Raw genomic sequence first — 19,106 nt, 5'->3', positions numbered from 1 at the left:
TGCTGGGAAGATGTCTGTGGGTTTCCTCCACTCCCTCTTCCTTGATAGGGTGTGAGCTGCGAACCCACCTGGCTTTCTCTGTGGGTGTTGGTGTTGGTGGTAGGATGTGGGCTGTTCTTTCCACTGCGGGTTTGCCGCTGTGCGTCCAGGAGGGGGGTCAGGAGGATGATTCTTGCATGGCCTTTTGAAGAACACAGTAGAGACTTTACAGTTTTTTTGTGGAATGGACGCCAACATTCATGTTCGATAGAGGTCGCTGCTGTAGCTGCACGTTGAGAAGGCAACCAACTTTGCTGAGACACACTGTCAGGGATTATGAGGGCATCCCCCCCATGCTCTCGGCTGACCAGGTCATATTCGATTACTGAAATTAGAGGAGGCCTTTGTTAGGGTGACACCGTCAGCAGCAGAGGAAAAACCATGAACTCAGATAGGTACAGCAGAGGACGAATGGAAACATATCCCTTGGGACTTGCTGCTTTCCCCCGTGTGGGTCTGGTGCTGCCCCCACACTGACAGGCAGGTGTCCTAGATTCAGTCTGAGTCACTCTGGACGAGTTAGGTATGCCTGTGATTCTGAGGGTACAGTAATATAATAACCATGAACATACCTTTGTGAACTACACAGCAACAATGCATGTACATGTACCATTCTCCCAGTAGGGACTAATGACTTAATGACTTTGAATAAAGATGTAGAACAAGTATAGAAGCCGCAGTTTAGACTAGGAGGGTAATTTCTGTTCCTCAGCCTTAAAGCTGAGTAACCACATCTCACTGTGGAATGCGCCCAGGGACCCAGTACAATACTGTAAATTCATCTCTTGCAGTGGGTGGATGGTGTAAACCGGATGCTTTGACAAGATTTGGAGACTGTTTTAAATTGTGAATGGAGATATGTTGGATCCACCGGATGGTACTGAAGTCGAGGAGAACTCCACAGAGGATGATCCCAAACCCCACAGCCGGCAGTCTCCTCGCTGTGCCGGGCACTCCCTGAGCACTGCCCTCAGATGACCAGAGCTTACGGAAGCGCTTGCAGCGTTGACCTGGATTGTGAAAGGTTTGGGGGAAACCTCTGTTTATTCTCAAGAATCTTGAATCACCCCTCCTCTCTCCCCTCCCCACTCTCTTGGTGCATCTGGGACTAACAGCTGTTAATGTATGATCCCCAGAGTGTGGGTGGAAGCCAAGTGGAGCAATCCTTTTTGGCCTGTGCATCTCTTGTCTCGCTTCTTCACTTAGCTGGGGTCTAGCTGGAGTTCTTGATGAGACAAATCTGCTCTGAGCCTTTTTCTCAAAGAGCCCCTTTTGTACACTGGGTGCTCACCTTCTTCCATTGTGGGGAGAGGAGTAGCTTAGTTACTATCTTCTCAGCTGGGCAGCTAGAGGAAATACTCAGAGTTCCCAAGTAGAGGTGTCATGGATTTGGCTTTGAGAAAGAGCTTGGAATTGTTCTGCGTATTTTGGGAACATTTAGATAACATTTCCTATTACATCTTTTGAGGAGTTTTCTTTGCTCTGAAGTTTACTTTATTTGATATGAATGTAGCCACTCTGTTTTCTTTTGACTGATGTTTACATAGCATATCTTTTTCCATTCTTGTATGTTCAGCCTACCTCTATTGTTACATTTGTAAGTTCTCTCTTTTTTTTTTTTTTTTTTGCGGTACGCGGGCCTCTCACTGTTGTGGCCTCTCCCGTTGCGGAGCACGGGCTCCGGACGCGCAGGCTCAGCGGCCATGGCTCACGGGCCCAGCCGCCCCGCGGCACGTGGGATCTTCCCGGACCAGGGCACGAACCCACGTCCCCTTCATCGGCAGGCGGGCTCTCAACCACTGCGCCACCAGGGAAGCCGCTATTGTTATATTTGAAGTGAATTTCACGTAGACGGTATATGGTTGACTCGAGTTTTCCAATGCACTCTGCCAATCTCTGCCTTTTGATAGGTGTATTTATTTATTCATTTATTGGCCACACTGTGTGGCATGCAGGATCTTAGTTCCCTGACCGGGGATCGAACCTGTGCCCCCTGCAATGGAAGCACAGAGCCTTAACCACTGGACCGCCAGGGAGGTCCCTAGGAGGTGTATTTAGACTATTTACATTTAATGTCAGTATTTATATGTTAGGGCTAAGTCTGCCATTTTTTGTTTCCTTTTAGTTCTCTCCTTGTCTCTCTGTTTCCTTTTTCCTGCCTTCCTGTGAGTTGCTTGAATATACTTTATAATTTCATTTTGGCTTTATAGTGTTTTTGAGTGTATTTCTTTGTGTCAGTTATTTAGTGGTTGCTCATCTGAGAGTCCAGGATCTCTATGGGGCTTCCACTGGCACTGCACGTGGTGGGGGCATGCCCCATTGTTGCCAGGTGTGGATGAAAATTCTGGGCTGTCACTCAGCCCTGACTGCCACCATCCTGGCTGTGGAGGGAAGGGCAGAGCATCTTGTTACAACCAGAAGAGGGTGGGAGTTTAGGTTCTTCACTCAGCCTTCAGTAACAAGTGCGGGTCCCCTTTTTCTCATGGTGTTTGTCTGGAGTATGGTGGTTACTGTCCAAAAGTTTTCTGTCTTGCTAGGTTGCTGTTTTCCTGATCCTTTGGCCAAAAAGAGCAGGCTTTTCTTGGGGGATTTTTTTTTTTTTTTTTGCAGTACGCTGGCCTCTCACTGCTGTGGCCTCTCCCGTTGCGGAGCACAGGCTCCGGACGCGCAGGCTCAGCGGCCATGGCTCACGGGCCCAGCCGCTCCGCGGCATGTGGGATCTTCCGGTACCAGGGCACGAACCCGTGTCCCCTGCATCGGCAGGCGGACTCTCAGCCACTGCGCCACCAGGGAAGCCCTTGGGGGCTTTTTTGTCTGCACCCATTGAAGCCTCTAGTTTGCTGGCTTCTTCAGCCCAGTCTGAGATATAAGAAGCCAAGAAGAAACCTGAAAAACTTACTGCCATGTTGTTCCTCAGGTCCTGGGGTCCTTATCCAATCTGCTTTTTTCTCTCCACCCTTGAGTCTTCTCATGTTTCATATATAATATCCAGGTGTTATCACTGTTCTTAGCAGGAAGAATAGGGAAAAGTTCATCTACTCCATCTTGTTTGTAACCAGAGGTCCAGGACAGTAACATTTTTGTTGCGGTTACATTTTGAGTTTCTAGCCTTTATTGTTATTATTAACAAACTCTGTTCAACACAGGAAGTGGTTTCCCTGAAAGCTGCATTCATAAATACAAATTATCAGCAAATTAGGAAGAAAAATGCAAACTCAGAGTGCTTCACGTACACTTCTTTTCCTTTTCGTTCGATCATGTTTATACCTAACAATTTTGAAAACGAAGAGGTGACATTAATCACATTCTTCTATCAATCCATGAAATCAGAAGAGACTATAAGATGCCTTTAAAGAAAAGTGACGCATAGGACACTTCTCAGTAACAAAGTTATTCTGTAATAACTCACAGAATTATGAGAGAAAAAAGTCAATCTCAAAGGTTATATATTGTATGATCCCATTTACATAGCATTATTGAAATTATAGAGATGGAGAAAATAGTAGTTGGCAGAGATTAGGGATGAGGGTAGGAAGTGAGAGTAGGAAGTGAGGGTAGGAAGTGAAGTGGCTATTAAAGAGATAACATGGGGAATCCTTGTGATGGGACTGTTGTGTATGTTGGCTCTGCTGGTGGTCACACAAATCCACACATGTGATAAAATTGCATAGTACCACACACACGCACAAACAACTGAGTGAATGTAAAAGCAGTGAAGTATAAATAAGGTGGATGGATTGTAATAATGGCAATTTTGTGGTTGAGGCCAGACGCACCAGAGACCTCAGAACTCCTCTCCTGCTGGGGATATTGTGCTGTAGTTACTCAAGTTGGTACCATGGGAACCTGGGTAAAGGACATATGGGCTCTCTGTATTATTTCTTACAACTCTATGTGAATCTACAATAGTTTCAAAATTGTAAAAGTTTTAAAAAAAGAAAGCAAAGAATTGTGCTGTTTTGTACTTTCTTCCTCTGCAGACTTCCCTTCCCTTCCCTGGCGCAAGCAAAGAGGAGATGGCCAGCCTAATTTGGTTTCTGCTTAATGGTCTCGTGTGCAGAGAGACCCATTTTTCTCACTAGTGTAAGGGCTGGTTGTGTTTTGCGATGAGCCGTTTGGGTTTTGATGGGGTGAGGTGGAGTTGGGACTGGGAGATTGACTTCTGCAGGCACAGTTGTTCTCCCCTCTCTGTCCTCAACACCCTCCTGAATAGCTCGGATTATTTCCTCTGTGCAGTCCCGAGGCTACGTCCCCTGAGACCGGCTCTGCACAAAGGTGCTCAAGGCCACACACTCCCCAGAGACCTCAGTGCCCCCTCTCCTGCTGGTGGAGAGCAGAAGACATGTGAGTCTTCCATGGAGGCCGGTGTTGCAGGCAGATGTGGCCTCTAGGTCTCTCTTGTGATGCTAAGGGCGAAAGAAGTGCCCCTGAGCTAGAAAATGTTTGTGACTGTTGGGAAGAGATCCAAGATAGATCCCAGATTTGTGAGACACTATGCTGTTCCAAGCACTCTCCCATCTGACTAATAGAAAATGATTATATTTGTAGAAAATGAGAGGCAAAGAAATGAATGAGCTTATGGGAGCTTTGCCATGAGATGCAAAATATGTGCATGGAAAGCAGAGTAGACATGATTGCTGGGGGACATGCACGGAATTTCTCCGTGTTCACTGAGTATCAAACTGAAGTGTCAGTAAGGGCCAGAAGAAAACTTAAATATATGAAGTAAGTGGATAAGTAATAAGAGGAGGTGTGGGAAATCGCCAGCAAGCTGGAGATCTTGGACTCAGTACAAATGTTTTCAAATTCAATTTTTGAATCTTGTAGTGGCCACAGCTGCTTGCAGACAGGAGAGACAATTCCAGTGAGACTGGCGCCTGTGTACTTGACCGTCCCTGCTGTCTGGACACCTTCAGTGCTAGTTGTGATTGTCTTTTCTATACTATGAGCCCAGGAATTAAGCTTGGTTGTATAACGGAAACACAAATGTCAGTGGCTTAAGCAAGATAGGGTTGTCTGCTTCCGATTACGATGTAGAAAGATATAAACAATTTCCTCCCATGTTGATAAAAGAATTAACTATATGGAATAAAAAGCATACGTTTCCTGGGGTTTTCAAAGACTGGTAGATGTAAGGAAGCTGCGATGGGCTGAATTGCAGAGGGACACACCCCCTACAGGTGAGTTGAGAGCCCTGGAGTTCTCTGGGGGCAGGTGAGCACAGACTGAGAAGAAGCGTCCTGGGTGCGGGTAAGCTGTTAGGGTCTGAAAGAGTTCCACATGCAAATATCCATCTCCCTGCCCAACAGCTCTCTCCCTTCCCCTGGAATTTTGCTGGGGAAGTAGCACTGGAGAAGGGGCTGGTCAGCAGAGAGAATGCAGAGAGCATACACATTCCTGTGGTGCTTGGGTTGTGAGCCCTGCAGGAGGTGGACCTAAAGATGAGCCTAGACTCTCCCAAACAATGGCTTTCCCCACCATCCAACCACAAGGAAAAGGTGAGTCCCTTCATGGCAGCCTGAGGCTGGGCTACGAGAGTTTCTTGCAGTAGGTGAAAAGTGGTAGGACAGAAATTCAAGGCAGAAATTGCCGGATTGCATAAAAAAACAAGACCCAACCCCACGCTTTTAACACACATGTTAATAAAAGGACGGAAAGGGAAACACATGGCCACGCCCGGAGTCAGCGTGGGAGGGCACTCACACGGGGGTGTGGCTTATTGACACTGAGGGTCGTGGTGCGTGGGGGGGGGCACTTGGAGTTGGAGGTAGCAGGGCAGGTGGGGGAGGGAAGAGGTGATTCTGGGCTGGGGGAGAACGTCTGTGGCCCGTTGATCCCTCTTCTGGGAATGGCTGCTTGTTCTTCCCCAAAGGAGGCTGAGAAATGCCCACAGCAAGCAGGCTGTCTGAGGACCCCCTAGACTACCAAGGCCTTTCTCCTTCTCTTTCTGTGACCACTTAGGCCTAGCTGGATGGCCTCCCCAGCACAGGGGACAGGCATGGTCTTACTAAGGCCTCCTTTCCTTTTCCCCTCATAGGTCTGAGAGGGAAACAAAACTCAAGTGCTCCTTCATTTTAGGTAGAAGGGCTTTGAGGGTTAGAGAACGCCTTAGGGAGAGAGCGTGGCTCCAAATATGGTCTGTTGTTCCAGGAGGTAATTATACCAACTCTCTGGCACTGAATATGGGATCATGGCCAACACAGCCCAGTCCCTGCCTTCCGGGGTTGTTGGGAGGTCTGGCTGATGCATGAAACCCCTTAGGCCTTAGCCAGGTATCCGGCGCTGATGGTGCCTAGTTGGGTGTACTTAGGTTGGCTTAGAGTGCCCCCTACTGGGCGAAGGCCTGAACAGCAACACAGAGCGTCCAGGTTGCTGTGCAAAAATTCTCCAGGACATAGTACTCAACTGCTTCAGAGGACATATATGCTTAGGGGATTTGTACTTTAAAATTACTGTGGAAATATCAGCATATTAAATTGTTAATGTACAGGGATTGTATTTATTATCACTGCATGTAGTTCTTGAGGGGCTACCATGACAACATATGGAGAGTATTTTGAAAGTGTAAAGGGTTACATGAGCGTGAGGAATTTATATTGTTTTAATTAGAAATAATGTGCAGTATTTATAGGACAACTTATTAGGAAGCTCAAATGTATTTATGGATGTTGATTAATCTAGAGACCGTTTCTCTTTCAGAGAAGTTAAGTAATTTTTATCCTGTTGATAGAAATTGGGTCCATGCTAATGTTCCCTCTTCAGTGAGCTTTTAGGTTAAATGATGTCATGCGCCAATCCTGGATTGCGCTGACTGGGTCACGCAGTCCAGCGTTCCTGTGTAGTGGGTGCAGAAGTTCAGGGGGCCTATGAGTTACAGGCTCCGTGAGCAGGGCCAGAGATAGGGCCGCTGAAAGTCATGGTCATGGCTGGGAGTACTGTGGTCAAAAAGGACATCACTCCCTGAAGTACAAAGTTGTTTTCTCTCTGGCTACTGCTAAGCACTGATGGGACAGGAAGACTGAGGTTCTAGTTTATTTGGTCCTTTATTTATTTAAATTAAGAAAATACTTGTTTAAAGAGTTGATGTCAGTTTCCACTTTTTTATTTGTTTCTGTTCTGTTATTCATCACAGTAATTTAGTCAAGTGCCTGGGTTTATATGCATGAAATAAATTTAGTTCCTACATGCTGGGTTCTTATAAAAGAAGGGGGAGGAGGGGGGGCATGGGGCAGGAGGAGAAAAACTAGGCGGGCACACAGAAACCACCACACAAACAAATCACCGTTCTCAAGATGGCGTTTAGTGTGAGTTCCCACCGTGAGTCCATGGAGTGGGGAGTAAAAAGGTAGTAAGCACAGGACATGTTCTGATCAAATGAGGCGGGTGCAGACCTCTGGGGTTGACTACAAGGGCACTGAGTTTCGGTGAGGGTGGGGCGAATGAAGGGAATGTGCAAGGTGAAGGTAGGGGAGACAACCCAGAACACAGTGGGTCTGCGAGGGCACCGGAGAGGGAAGACTGGGGCTGGGGGCAGGTTACGAGAGGTTCCGGGCAGTCAGAGGTGGCAAGGGCACAAGAGCCAGGCTGCGGAAGGGGTGGGGGGTGGTGGAGAGCTTTCCTCACCCTCCCTGACATGGTCATGGGGCTGATCAAATGTTTTCACACATGGCTCTTGAGAAGACAGGAAAGTGGCCTCTTGGTGGGCCTGGAGGACGGGGGAGAAAGTGACAGCAAACCCCACCTGCCCTTCTCCTGTCTCCCTCCTTCTCCCTAAGGCTCCCTCCTCTAGGGCTGCCTTGCCCCGGAGCAGGGTCTGTACAGCCTTGCCCAGGGTCCTTGTGGCTGCAGGTGGAGGCTGGTGACTGCGGTGGCCTGATCACTCGTCTTTCCGGAGGCCAGAAGCCCCAGGGTCTCGTTGGATTTCAGGATATCAGCCCAACAGGATGATGGTGCCAGCACAGTCCTAACTCAGGACCTGGGCTCAAATCGCCCACCCTCCATCACTCCAGGAAGCCCATTGTGCCCTGGGCTCCTGCCCATGGGTCACTCCCCCAGGTAGTCACCTAGGAGAGCATGGCTTGCCCCAAACTCTTTGTGAATGGCTTCAGAGCATGAATACCCTCCATGGTGACAAAGTTTCATTATTTAAGGTTAATTTTTATTTGGGAAATAGCCAAACTTTTGTTGGCATCAAGAGTGCCCCTATCATAAGGTAAGTGATGGAGTAGTTAGTTCATTCCTACTGCCCTGCCTGGAACTCAGAAGAATATGGTCAATCCATATTTGTTGAAATGAACCAAGAAATGAGGCAGTGGCTACAGAGGTGAGGATGCTCATTTGCTTGTGGAACTTTCAAGTAGGATCTTCCAAACTGTTAAGAGAATACTCAGATATCTTTATGTTGGTGTGTTTGATTTGGAAAATAGACAATAGAAGAACCACTGAATTGTAGTTCCACTTCCAAGCAAGTAAGTACCCCAATAACCCTTCATTTCCCTCTGTGTGACAGAAAGGTATTTAACCCAGTGACCAGACCTCTCTGTGTTATTTTTTTATTTAATTTTTAAATTTACTTTTATTTATTTATTTATTTTTGCGGTACGCGGGCCTCTCACTGCTGTGGCCTCTCCCTTTGCGTAGCACAGGCTCAGTGGCCATGGCTCACGGGCCCAGCCACTCCGTGGCATGTGGGGTCTTCCCGGACCGGGGCACGAGCCCGTGTCCCCTGCATCGGCAGGCGGACTCTCAACCACTGCGCCACCAGGGAAGCCCACCTCTCTGTGTTTTGGTTTCCTCACCTCTAAAATAAGAACAATGGAACCTACCTCATAAGGTTGTTATGAGGATCAAAAGAGATACATTTGTCCAAAGCTACCTGGGAAGTGCTATAACGTTGCAAACCACAGTGGAGTGCACGCCCCTCAACTCCAAGTCTAAACATGCACGTGGTGAATAGTGCTGCCATGTAAGTTCCCCTTGTCCTGAAGTGCCCTTCTCCTGGCAACAAGAGACCCAATGGGCTGCTTCCTTAGACAATAGCTCAGGTGACTGGAGCCCTTCACTAGGGAGTACAGGACTGGAGATCAGTTCCAGTGTGGGATGGTTGGTTGGTGGCATTTCCCAGTTACCCCCTGCCCTGCAGTGTGGGCGGGGCAGCGGTTCTGGCCTGCTCACTGGCAGGTGGCAAAGCCCTGTCTACCCCTAAGGCGATTGCTATGTAATCCCATCAGTGGCCAGTAGGTGGCACAAGACACCCACCATGGCCACTGGCGTTGCCCCATTCAGCCTTTCTCAGAAGGGAAAAATCTATTTCTAATCCAGCCTGGGCTTTATGGCAATGCTTAATCACATGGAAGGGAACATGCAATAACTACTGGTATTTCTGTAAACACACATGCTTAGAGCAGCTGCCAGTTGGGGATGAGGACCGAGGGAGAACACTCAGTGAGAGGTCTCCTGAGGACAGTCTATAAAAGGAAAACCCTGTGGGTTTTTAATTTAAGAGCCTCCCAGCTAACCTTTGTGACTCATCGAAAGAAACATTTTGAACCCGGATGGAGAGTGATAATACATTTTTTGGATTGTAACCTGGTCCTCCTTCTGCCCCGCCCCCTTCCCCTTCCCCCACATGGCAGGTTTCAGAAGGGCTAGGCTGCAGGGCAGCACCTTCTGAACTGATGTTGGCTTATTTTCCTGTTCTTTGATCCTGGCAAGTTGCCTGCTTCTCGGGTTCATCCTTTCTCTGGAGGAAAGTTGATTTGAATCTCATTCTGCCATTAATAAAATTGGCACCAGATGGATGTGAAACTGAAGAGGAGACACATCACAGCAAAACAAAAAGTGTAATCTGGTCAACCATGGGGGAGCAAGGATTGGGTGCTTTTAATTTTAATATGTGTGGACACTTTAAAAAATTGTGGTGAAATACACAACATAAAATTTACCATCTTTAGCATTTTAAGTGTATAGTTCAGTGGTATTTAATACATGCATATTGTGTGATCATCACCACCATCCATCTCCATAGGTTTTCCGCTTCTGAAATGGAAACTCTGTATCCATTAAACTCCTCATTTTTCCCTCCCTGCAAACCCCGGCAACTACCATTCTACTTTCTGTCTATGAATTTGATTACTCTACCTCAATGGAATCACACAGTATTTGTTCTTTTATGTCTGGCTTGTTTCACTTAGCATAATGTCCTCAAGGTTCATCTATGTTGTAGCAGGTGTCAGAATTTCCTTCCTTTATAAGGGTGAATGCTATTCCAATATATATATAGACCACGTTTTGTTTCTCCCATCCTCTGTTGATGGATACTTGGATTGCTTCCACCTTTTGGCTATTGTGAATAATGCTATGAACGGGGGTATACAAATATCTGTTTGAGACCTGCTTTCAATTCTCATGGGTATATACTCAGAAGTGGAACGGCTGGATCATGTGGCTCTATTTTTAATTTTTTGAGAAACTGCTATATTGTTTTCCATAGTGGCTGCACCATTTTACATTCCCATCAACAGTGCACAAGAGTTCCAATTTCTCTACATCCTTGTCAACATGTATTATTTCTTTCTTTTTTTTTTTTTTTTAGAGTAGCCATCCTAATGCGTGTGAGGTGGTGTGTGGACACTAGAAGCTAAGTTTGTTTTTTCTAGGACTTTCTTTTGAGTGGGCTAGGCAAGCTGACAGCTTCTTATGAAGGTGGTCTTGCGATAAAGAAGTTCTCTCCCCCTGTGCCATCTCCTCAGAGCATCCAACCACGGAGCTCTTCGTGTACATCTACACCCCAGGGACCCACTCGAGAGCAGCTTCATTTGGCCCAATCTTAGGTCACTGGAATTTCTTGAGGTGTCACCAGGCTAGTGCTGAAGAGGATGCAGCTACAGGTCCTCTGAGGACAGGAGCGAGGCAGGCTGATTTGCTAACTGCACTGTGTCGCCCTCCTGCCCCCCACACGGGTGGCAGGTCCCAGGAATCCCTTCCTCACCGAGCCTCTCCCTGGAATAGGACCAGGGAGGTTGGGAAGCTTGAAGTCCTCTGCCTGGCCACCATACTCTCAAGGCGTTTGCAGTATGCAATAACATTGCCAGGGGCACAGCGCACGCCCATTTATCCAAAGTGGGGCAGCGCTCACCAGAAGTGTCTGCCCACAGCACCCTTCAGTCACCCGCCAAACATTCTCTGGGGGTCAACTGCATATATTGTGGGCTGGCCTCTGATTTCTAGATTCATTCATCTCAAAAACTTTTCTTGCACATCCCCTAGGAGCTACATTGTGGCAGACACAAGTCAGTAAAAGGCAGTCTGCCCTCACAGAGCTGAGAATCACGGAGGGGGAGACCCGCAGGGCGGGTGTAATAAGCTTTTCCGTGAAGGGTCAGGGTGCTTGGTGTGGTGGGCTGGCTGGGTGATGCCCTCGGGCAGGCCCGCACCTGAGTCCCACGTTGGCCACGTATTTGCTCTGTGAACTTGGCAAAAACGAGAGTGATGATAGCTACTTTGGAGCTGCTGCAAGGTTTGAACGAGCTAATGATGCATGTCGAAGCCTCTGGAACAGAAGCGGAGGTGCTTTTCCGTGTTCTCACTCTTTCCTCTGGATGTCTGCTTAGCACAAGGGTGGGCAGAGAGGAGAAAGGTCAGGGTGTGAGAGCGATAGCGTGACTTCTCCAGCTGCACCCAGCGGACAGCCCGCAGTGACGGCTCCCTGGCGGACAGATGGACGTGCTCCCTGCAGTGGGGAGTGAGAGGCAGCCAGAGAGGAGCCCCAGCCCTGGGACTCTTTGCCATCCCCCCGCCCCGCCGGTCAGGGATAAGTCCCTGCACAGGAACTGCCACTTTCTGATTAAACTGGGCTTTGGACTTTGGAAGGTCTCAGCGTTTCAAGAGAAGGCTGTTCCCAGATTTCTGCTGTGTTCCTGCAGTCAGCCAACAGCCGAGCTGCCCAGAGGCAGGTGCAACTCATTCAAGTGCAGGAGAATTCCAGTTTTATTATTTAAAAAAAAAACAAAACACATCATTCATCGAGCATTGGAAACTTTAAGACGTTTGTTGGCTGATAATTAATGGGTTGTTTGTGGGTAATGGCTTGTTATTAAATGGAAGCTAATAACTTCTGGAAGGTTGTTCCAGTAATCATCTTGGTTAACAGTTTATAGTTTGAAATATCTAATAACATTGCCAGGGACATGGCACATGCACATTTATCCAAAGGGAGCAGGCGTTTCCCTTTCTCTGATTTCATCTCATTCTTTCTTTACGACACACCCGTGTCACAGCATGGTGCCCCATTTTACAGATGGGGAGATGGAGGGTGAGGCTAAAGGCACAGGAAGGCTGGGGGGCGAATGCCTGGAGCAGACCTGGGGGGGGGGTGTCTCGAGGATGCGCTCATTTTGGTCACGGCTTCCCACAGCACACGGATCCCTAACCCTGGTCGGTTGGCCTCTGTCTTTGCCGGTAGTTCTGTTGATCTGAAATAAATAGATGGCCGGATATTTCTCCAGCAAAGATGGGTTTCTCAGGAATCACCAGAGAATTGCAATTTGGAGTCTGCAACAATGGTGAGCCACATGGAAGTCTCCCTACAGCAAGAGAATGAGGATGCTTTTATAGAGGGGCAGAGGAAGTTGGGAGGGTTATAGTAAACAAGCAGGCTTTTCATTGGCTGAGTCCTCACCAGGAAAGAAGAGGCGTTTTTCTTCTTCCCGTTGGACTGTGTGCTGTGGTCGCAGGGCGTGAGAGCTCCCCCTTCTGGTCTCCTGCCTCTACTTAATTCAGGTATCTCTTTATTCATTTTAGAGTTCTGAGATACACTTGCTGGTGTTTGAGAAGCTCCCTTTCCAGGAGAGAAGCTCAGCTTCGGGGCAGGCAATGTAAATACAACCTAGTTGTGTCTATGGGTATAGAATGCAGGCTGAGAGCAGTGAACGCAGATCCAGCTTGGCCACTCATGAGCTAACGACCCTGTGCATTTTCCCCCTGTAGCTTATATCTTTTGTTAACTAACCAAAGACAGGATATGATTGGCCATTTCTTCTCCTGGAGGGGCTACAGAGCACAGAGAACCCTCCTTCCTCCCAAGGCTGAGGAGAGTAGCCCTTGGGGGGAAGAAGGACAGAAGGTAGAGTAGGGGAAGCTCGTTTGACCCGGAGCCCTGGGAAATGCGAAGGTTGTAGATTCTTTGCTGAGTCGGGGCATTAGCTATCCTCCTCTATTTTTGCAAATTCCCTGGAGTTTGGTTGCAAATGGCCCAGCACCTTCTTGTGGCTTGTGAAATCAGGAATGTGGGCAGAGTTCAGCAGAGACTGAGGGCCACGGCTGGGGGTGCCTCACAGCCCTTTCATGCCTGGCTGTGGCAACCTTTAATTTGGGGACTCTTGCGGTATTGTTGGTGTTATTTGGGGTTTTGGCTTCAAGAAAATCTGTGATGCTGCCGTTGTTATTTCGCAGAAATTGGTAGCAACGGTTGGCATGTAATGTGGTAGCGTTGGTCGTCCTGTGTTTGCTCAACACCTTCCAGGTCAGTGAGGTGGGGGAAGGGAGTGTGGTCAGTTTGCTGACCTGCAGACTCCCACCGTGGGCACTTCACATGCCTGCTCAAGAATCTTCCCAGGCTCAGGGCATGTGTCAATTTGAAAAAATAACATAGATGACCTTCATTGTTTGCCCCCGAAAGAAGCAGCTTCATGGTTTGTTTTCTAGAGAGGAACAAAGAGAGAAGTTTGGTTCTCTAGAATCTGACCAGGCTCTATGGGATGACGCAGTACTTACATCTGCTGTGTTCCTGTCCCTCTGACTTTCACAGACTCGTCTTATTCCTTTGAGCTACAGATGCTCGTGGCGTTTACGCCTTGGGATCCTTCGTGTTTTTTACGGCCAGTTTCTAAAGATCATGCTGGCCTTTCTTTAGTGGTCCAGGAACTCACAGGGTTAATCCTTGGGGCAATGTTCCCCTCTGGGCACCTGCATGACCTGCTCCATCTTCACCTGTGATCACCTGGGGTGCACCCCTCCTCTCTGGGGGCCCCTCTTCTGTGGGGTGACAGAATGCATCCCCTCTGGGGTGGATCGCTTTATGTCTGTCTGCTTTTCCTGGGACACATCAGCGGCCAGCCTGTGGGTCCCATTCTGGCTTTCTGAAGGTGTGCCCTGATGTAGACCACCTTTTACTAGCAAGGACGGGACACCAGGGATTCCCTCCCAGCCTCTCGTTTCATGTAACCACAGCTTTGTGCCGGAACAGAGGTGCAGACAGCAAGTTTGTTAAAGAAGGACAGGGACAGAGTCTATAGACTGATTTTTTGGAGAACGGAGGAGGGGACCTTTAAAAAGTATTGAGATGTAATTTGTGTAACAGAAAATCAACCCATTTTAAGAGCACCCTTAATGAATGTTGGTGATTATACATACTTGTATAACTACCACCACAATCGAGATACAGAACCCTCCTTCGCCCCAAGAGGTCCCCTTTAACCTCTTTGGAGTCATCCCCACCTTGGCCCTGGCAACCAGTGACCTGTTTTTTATCACTATGGCTTTGCCTTTTGTAGAATTTCAGATAAATGGAATCGAGCAGTGTGTAGTCTTTGCATGTGGCTTCTTTCCCTCAGCGGAATCTATCTGAGGCTTGTCATCTCATCTCGGGTATCAGTGGTTGTTCCTCTTTTTTGCTGAGTGGCTTTGCACTGTATGGATGCACCACCATTTGACTTTACTCAATGGACATTCAAGGTGTTTCTGGTTTTGGGTGATGAGGAATAGAGCTGTTGTGACCATTCATGTACGGGTCTTTGTGTAGACTTGTGTTTTCATTTATCTTCGGTCTACCGGGTCGTGGGGTAGACGTATGTTCAACTTTGTAAGATAGGGCCTAACAGTTTTTCAAGGCGACTGTAGCAATTTGTTTCCCAAATGGGTACTTTTAGTCTGGGACACGTAACTGGTCTTCCTGACATCCACGGGTCCCTATCTGTACAATGATTTTCGAGAAGTTTATTGGATCCACATGTAATCAAGGTATGTGGCTTTTAGACAAAAGATGACTACGTATCACTTGGCTTGGCTTTGGGCTGGAACTCCCTACATGGTTTTCAGAGCTCTTTGGGTGTGTTGAGGGCCTCCCGGTTTGCGCAGCACCTGAGTCACTGCTGTACGTTGGAAGTCCCTTGCCCACGGTGCCCCTGGACCTTGCAAAGTGCAAAATGGTTGCTTCTCTTGATGTTTGGCCAATTTTTCTTTTAAGACTTAAACAAAAATTTATGGGACTTCCCTGGCAGTCCAGTGCTTAAGACTTTGTGCCTAAACTGCAGGGGACACGGGTTCCATCCCTGGTCGGGGAACTAAGATCCCACATGAGGCGTGGGGCGGCCAAAATAAATAAATAAATAAACTTATTGGCTCAAGTAACTGAAAAGTCGAAGGGAGATTTGACCCAACCTGATCCAGGCGTTTGAGTGGATATTTCCTCCTCTTCTTTGCCAGCTCTGTGCTAGCTTTTTTTTTTTTTTTTTTTATATCTTAGAAATGTTTTATTATTTTCATTATTGTAATAAAATATGTGTAAGTCAAATTTGCCATTTTAACCATGTTTACGTGGACAGTTCAGTGACATTGTTGTGTAGCATCACTTTCTCCTTCCCAGACTGAGATCCTACCCACTAAACAATGACTTGTGTATTTCGTGGCAGGCACGTACCATGTCCGTGGTCCCGTTGTGTCTCGAATCACGTGATTTGTGGCATTTAGACAGTGTCACTTATTCATCACTAGGTAAAATTTGGCCTCTGAAAAAAAGGCTTTTTCACACTGTCCTAAATTCTCAGGATGCCGCCTCACTTTTTCACCATTTTTGAGACTGTGGTAGCTGTAGAACCCCTAGTTTATTTATGGCTCAATAGTGGGAATCCAAGCATCTTCTGGGGACACAGGGTCAAGTTTAGGTGGGGTTCACTCCATCTAAAGCCTTGTTTGGGGGCAGGGGGATTATCTCTATTTTTCCACTGAGAACAGTGACCAGACACCAGGAAATGTCACGCCATGGACCTCTGGATTATAGCTCATTTTTGTAAAGGTATGTGGGTCCTGTCCCAATGTTGGAAGGCCCTGGTAGGCACACCCATTGGTCCCATGGCCGATGGCAGGCCCTCACTGGCACACAGTCCTCCAGCCTCCAGGTACCAAGTCTTTCCTGGGGTCAGCTTCTCTTGTCGCCTCCGCTGGTCTCAAGGTCCCTGACGGCCCTGGTGTGTGCTTTGATGTGCCCCTGCTTCCCTTAAAACCCGGCTTTCAGAATCTCTCTGAAAGAGAACAGCATACAATATTACCTAATTTGTCTTTAATCCAGTAGTTCTAGGATAATCCCGGAGAGGCAAGTGGTCGCCTGTACACACCCAGGCTTACTCTATAAAGACCATGTTGGGAAACGACAGTATTTTTCTGTTTTAAAATCAGTAGGTTTGGAAGGAGCTGGGAAACTGCGGGGTTTAGTTACAAAATGACTGTAATTGTGGGAGAAGTATTTTCTTTCAATTTTGAAACTCATTAAACAAGATATACAGTTTAGAAATAATTTACAGTTGGAGGAAGGCTCTTTCATCCAAGGCGGGCGGCCAGGGGACACTTTTCCCGGTTGGAAGAGTGGTTGAGGGGGTGATGGAGGGGGCCCCAGGGGAACCTCATCTTGTTCTCACCCAACTTCGACGCAGCCAGGCGAAGTGGAAAGTCATGGTGTGGGAAGAGAAAGCCCCAGTTTTTTTCTCTCCCGAGGATGCTGGGCTGAGCACAGGTTATCAGGTGGGCGCTGCAGGGGGCCACCAAGGGGCATGGGTCACCGAGGGCGCCATGACGGGTGGTCCTTCCCTTTGCCTGCACGGCTCTCATCGGCGTTATGAACGAATGTCTACTGAACGCCACGTGGCGCTGAACACCAGGGAAGCAGGACACAGAGCTGCAGGCCTCACCCTCGCTAGGAGAGAGGGAGAGCCCCTGTCACAGGACGATATACAACTGGTGCCTGGTCAGTGGTCAAGGTCACAGGTCTAGGCCTGGCCAGGGGAGGGGATATCATGGGGGGCTCCGTGGGGCAGGGGTTACAGCAGCTCTTATGGGACGGACGGGGCTTGGACAGTATTGGATGGTTTAGTAGGAATGAGTCAAGCAGAACAGAGGGGCTGCCTCTCCTAGAGAGGCAAACGGCGTGAACCAGGCACTGGTGTGGGTGGGGCGTGGTGTGTGTGTGTTCGGGGTGTGCGGGAGGGCTGGGACTGGCCCTGATGGAGGCTACCCGGGGGAGGAGGGACGTGGGCTTGCAGGGACTGGAGGATGACCGGACTCTGAGAGCCAAGCGTTTGGACAACGGGGTGTCTTGGATGGTTCCGGAAGGTGAATATTGAAGCCTTGTTTTAGACAAACATGCTAGAGGCTCCCAGGCCGATTCGAAGGGCTTTCCCTGCTTTCTCTGCTCCCCCTCTAAGTGGGCAGCGGAGCCTGCCTTTAGATTCCTTCTAAATGCTGTCGGCTTCCATCTGTCCGCCAGCAAACATCTGTGTTCCATCAACGATCTGAGTATCAGACACATACACAGTTGAGTCTTGAACGACAAGGGGATTGGGGTGCCTCGTGTAACTTTACAGTCTGGCCCCCAGTCTCCTTGGATTCAGCCAGTTGGGTAGGACTGTAGCATGTATTTATTGAAAAACATCTGTGTATGAGTGAACCCGTGCCGTTCAAATCCTTGTTGTTCAAGGGTCAACTGTACTACAACATGCGGTGTGTGTTTGTGTGCGCGTGCGCCTGCCTACATGCAGGTACCTCAGATACCAGCTACACGCTCTGCGCTGTCCTGTGGAAGCCTCTAGTCCGGAGTCTCCCCTGAACTCAAGACACATATAGCCTGCTTCACATCTCCACCTGGACCTCTCAGTCATCGTGAACTTGACACACCCCTTAACGAGCTCCCTGCCTGCCCCCCCCCCCCCCACCCAGCCTGCTCTTCCTCCAGGCCGCCCTCCCAGCACTCCATTCTCCCAGCTACTCAGGGTGAAAACTCTGAGTCATCTCTGACACTTCTTTCTTTCACACCTGACACCTGATTCATCAGTGATCCTGTTGGCTCCCCCTGTGAAATATATCCAGAATCCATCCACTTCTCCCCACCTGGCACTCAAAGCCACCCTCACGCCCCATCTGGACCACTGCAAGTGATGGCCAGCTGGACTCCCTGCTTCTCCCCACTGCAGGCCGTCCTCAGCATCCTCTAAAAACAAGTCGGGTCATTTCACTCTTCTGCTCAAAACCATCAAATGGTTGCCCTTTCCCCTCAGCGTAATATTCCAGGTGCTTACAAAGCTCTCCATGGTCTGGTCTGTGGTACCTCTGTAGCTTCACCTCTGACCCAGATCACTCTGCTCACTTTCTCCTCCTTTACCAGACAGCTGGACATCCCTTGATCAGCGAGCACACACCCGCCCCAGGGCCTTTGCACCAGCTGTTTTCTCTATCTGGAACACTTGCCTTCTGATATCTGCATGGCTAGCTCTTTCATCCCCTTCAGGTCCCTTACCACAGAGTGGGAGGAACTCTCTATAAAATAATAGCTCTGTCTCCATCATTCTTTTTTTTTTTTAATAACCAAGAAATAAGCTTCATATCATGGGGTCTTTATTAAAATACCAAAACACAGGAGAACTTTTAATGAAACATTTCTATTCCAGGGACTTGCCCAAGTATTTAAAATAAATTTCTAGTTCTCCTGAGTTTACAGAAGGATTCCATCTGCTTTTGCGGTAATGAGGATAAGAAACCAGCTGTTATCTAAGAAATTTTGTGAGCATCTGCAATAAAATAACCCTCTATCATTCTTTTATTCCTTAACTAACCCTGCCTGTTTCTGTTTTACTTATCACCACTTGACATTATTCTTGTGAATTGTTTGTCTCCCTGCTCTTAAGGAAATATGTGAGAGCAAAGAACTTTGTCTTATTTTCTGATTATCACCAGAACTTTGAACAGTTCTGGCATTTGGAAGCTGCTCAGTAAGTGTTTGCTGGATGAATTAATTTGTTAGA

The sequence above is a fragment of the Monodon monoceros genome, unplaced genomic scaffold (assembly GCF_005190385.1).
Source record: "Monodon monoceros isolate NGI ecotype Baffin Bay Population unplaced genomic scaffold, NGI_Narwhal_1 Super_Scaffold_19, whole genome shotgun sequence".
Taxonomy (NCBI): Eukaryota; Metazoa; Chordata; class Mammalia; order Artiodactyla; family Monodontidae; genus Monodon; species Monodon monoceros.
The sequence above is the reverse complement of the archived record's forward strand: the minus strand, read 5'-3'. Positions refer to the sequence as shown.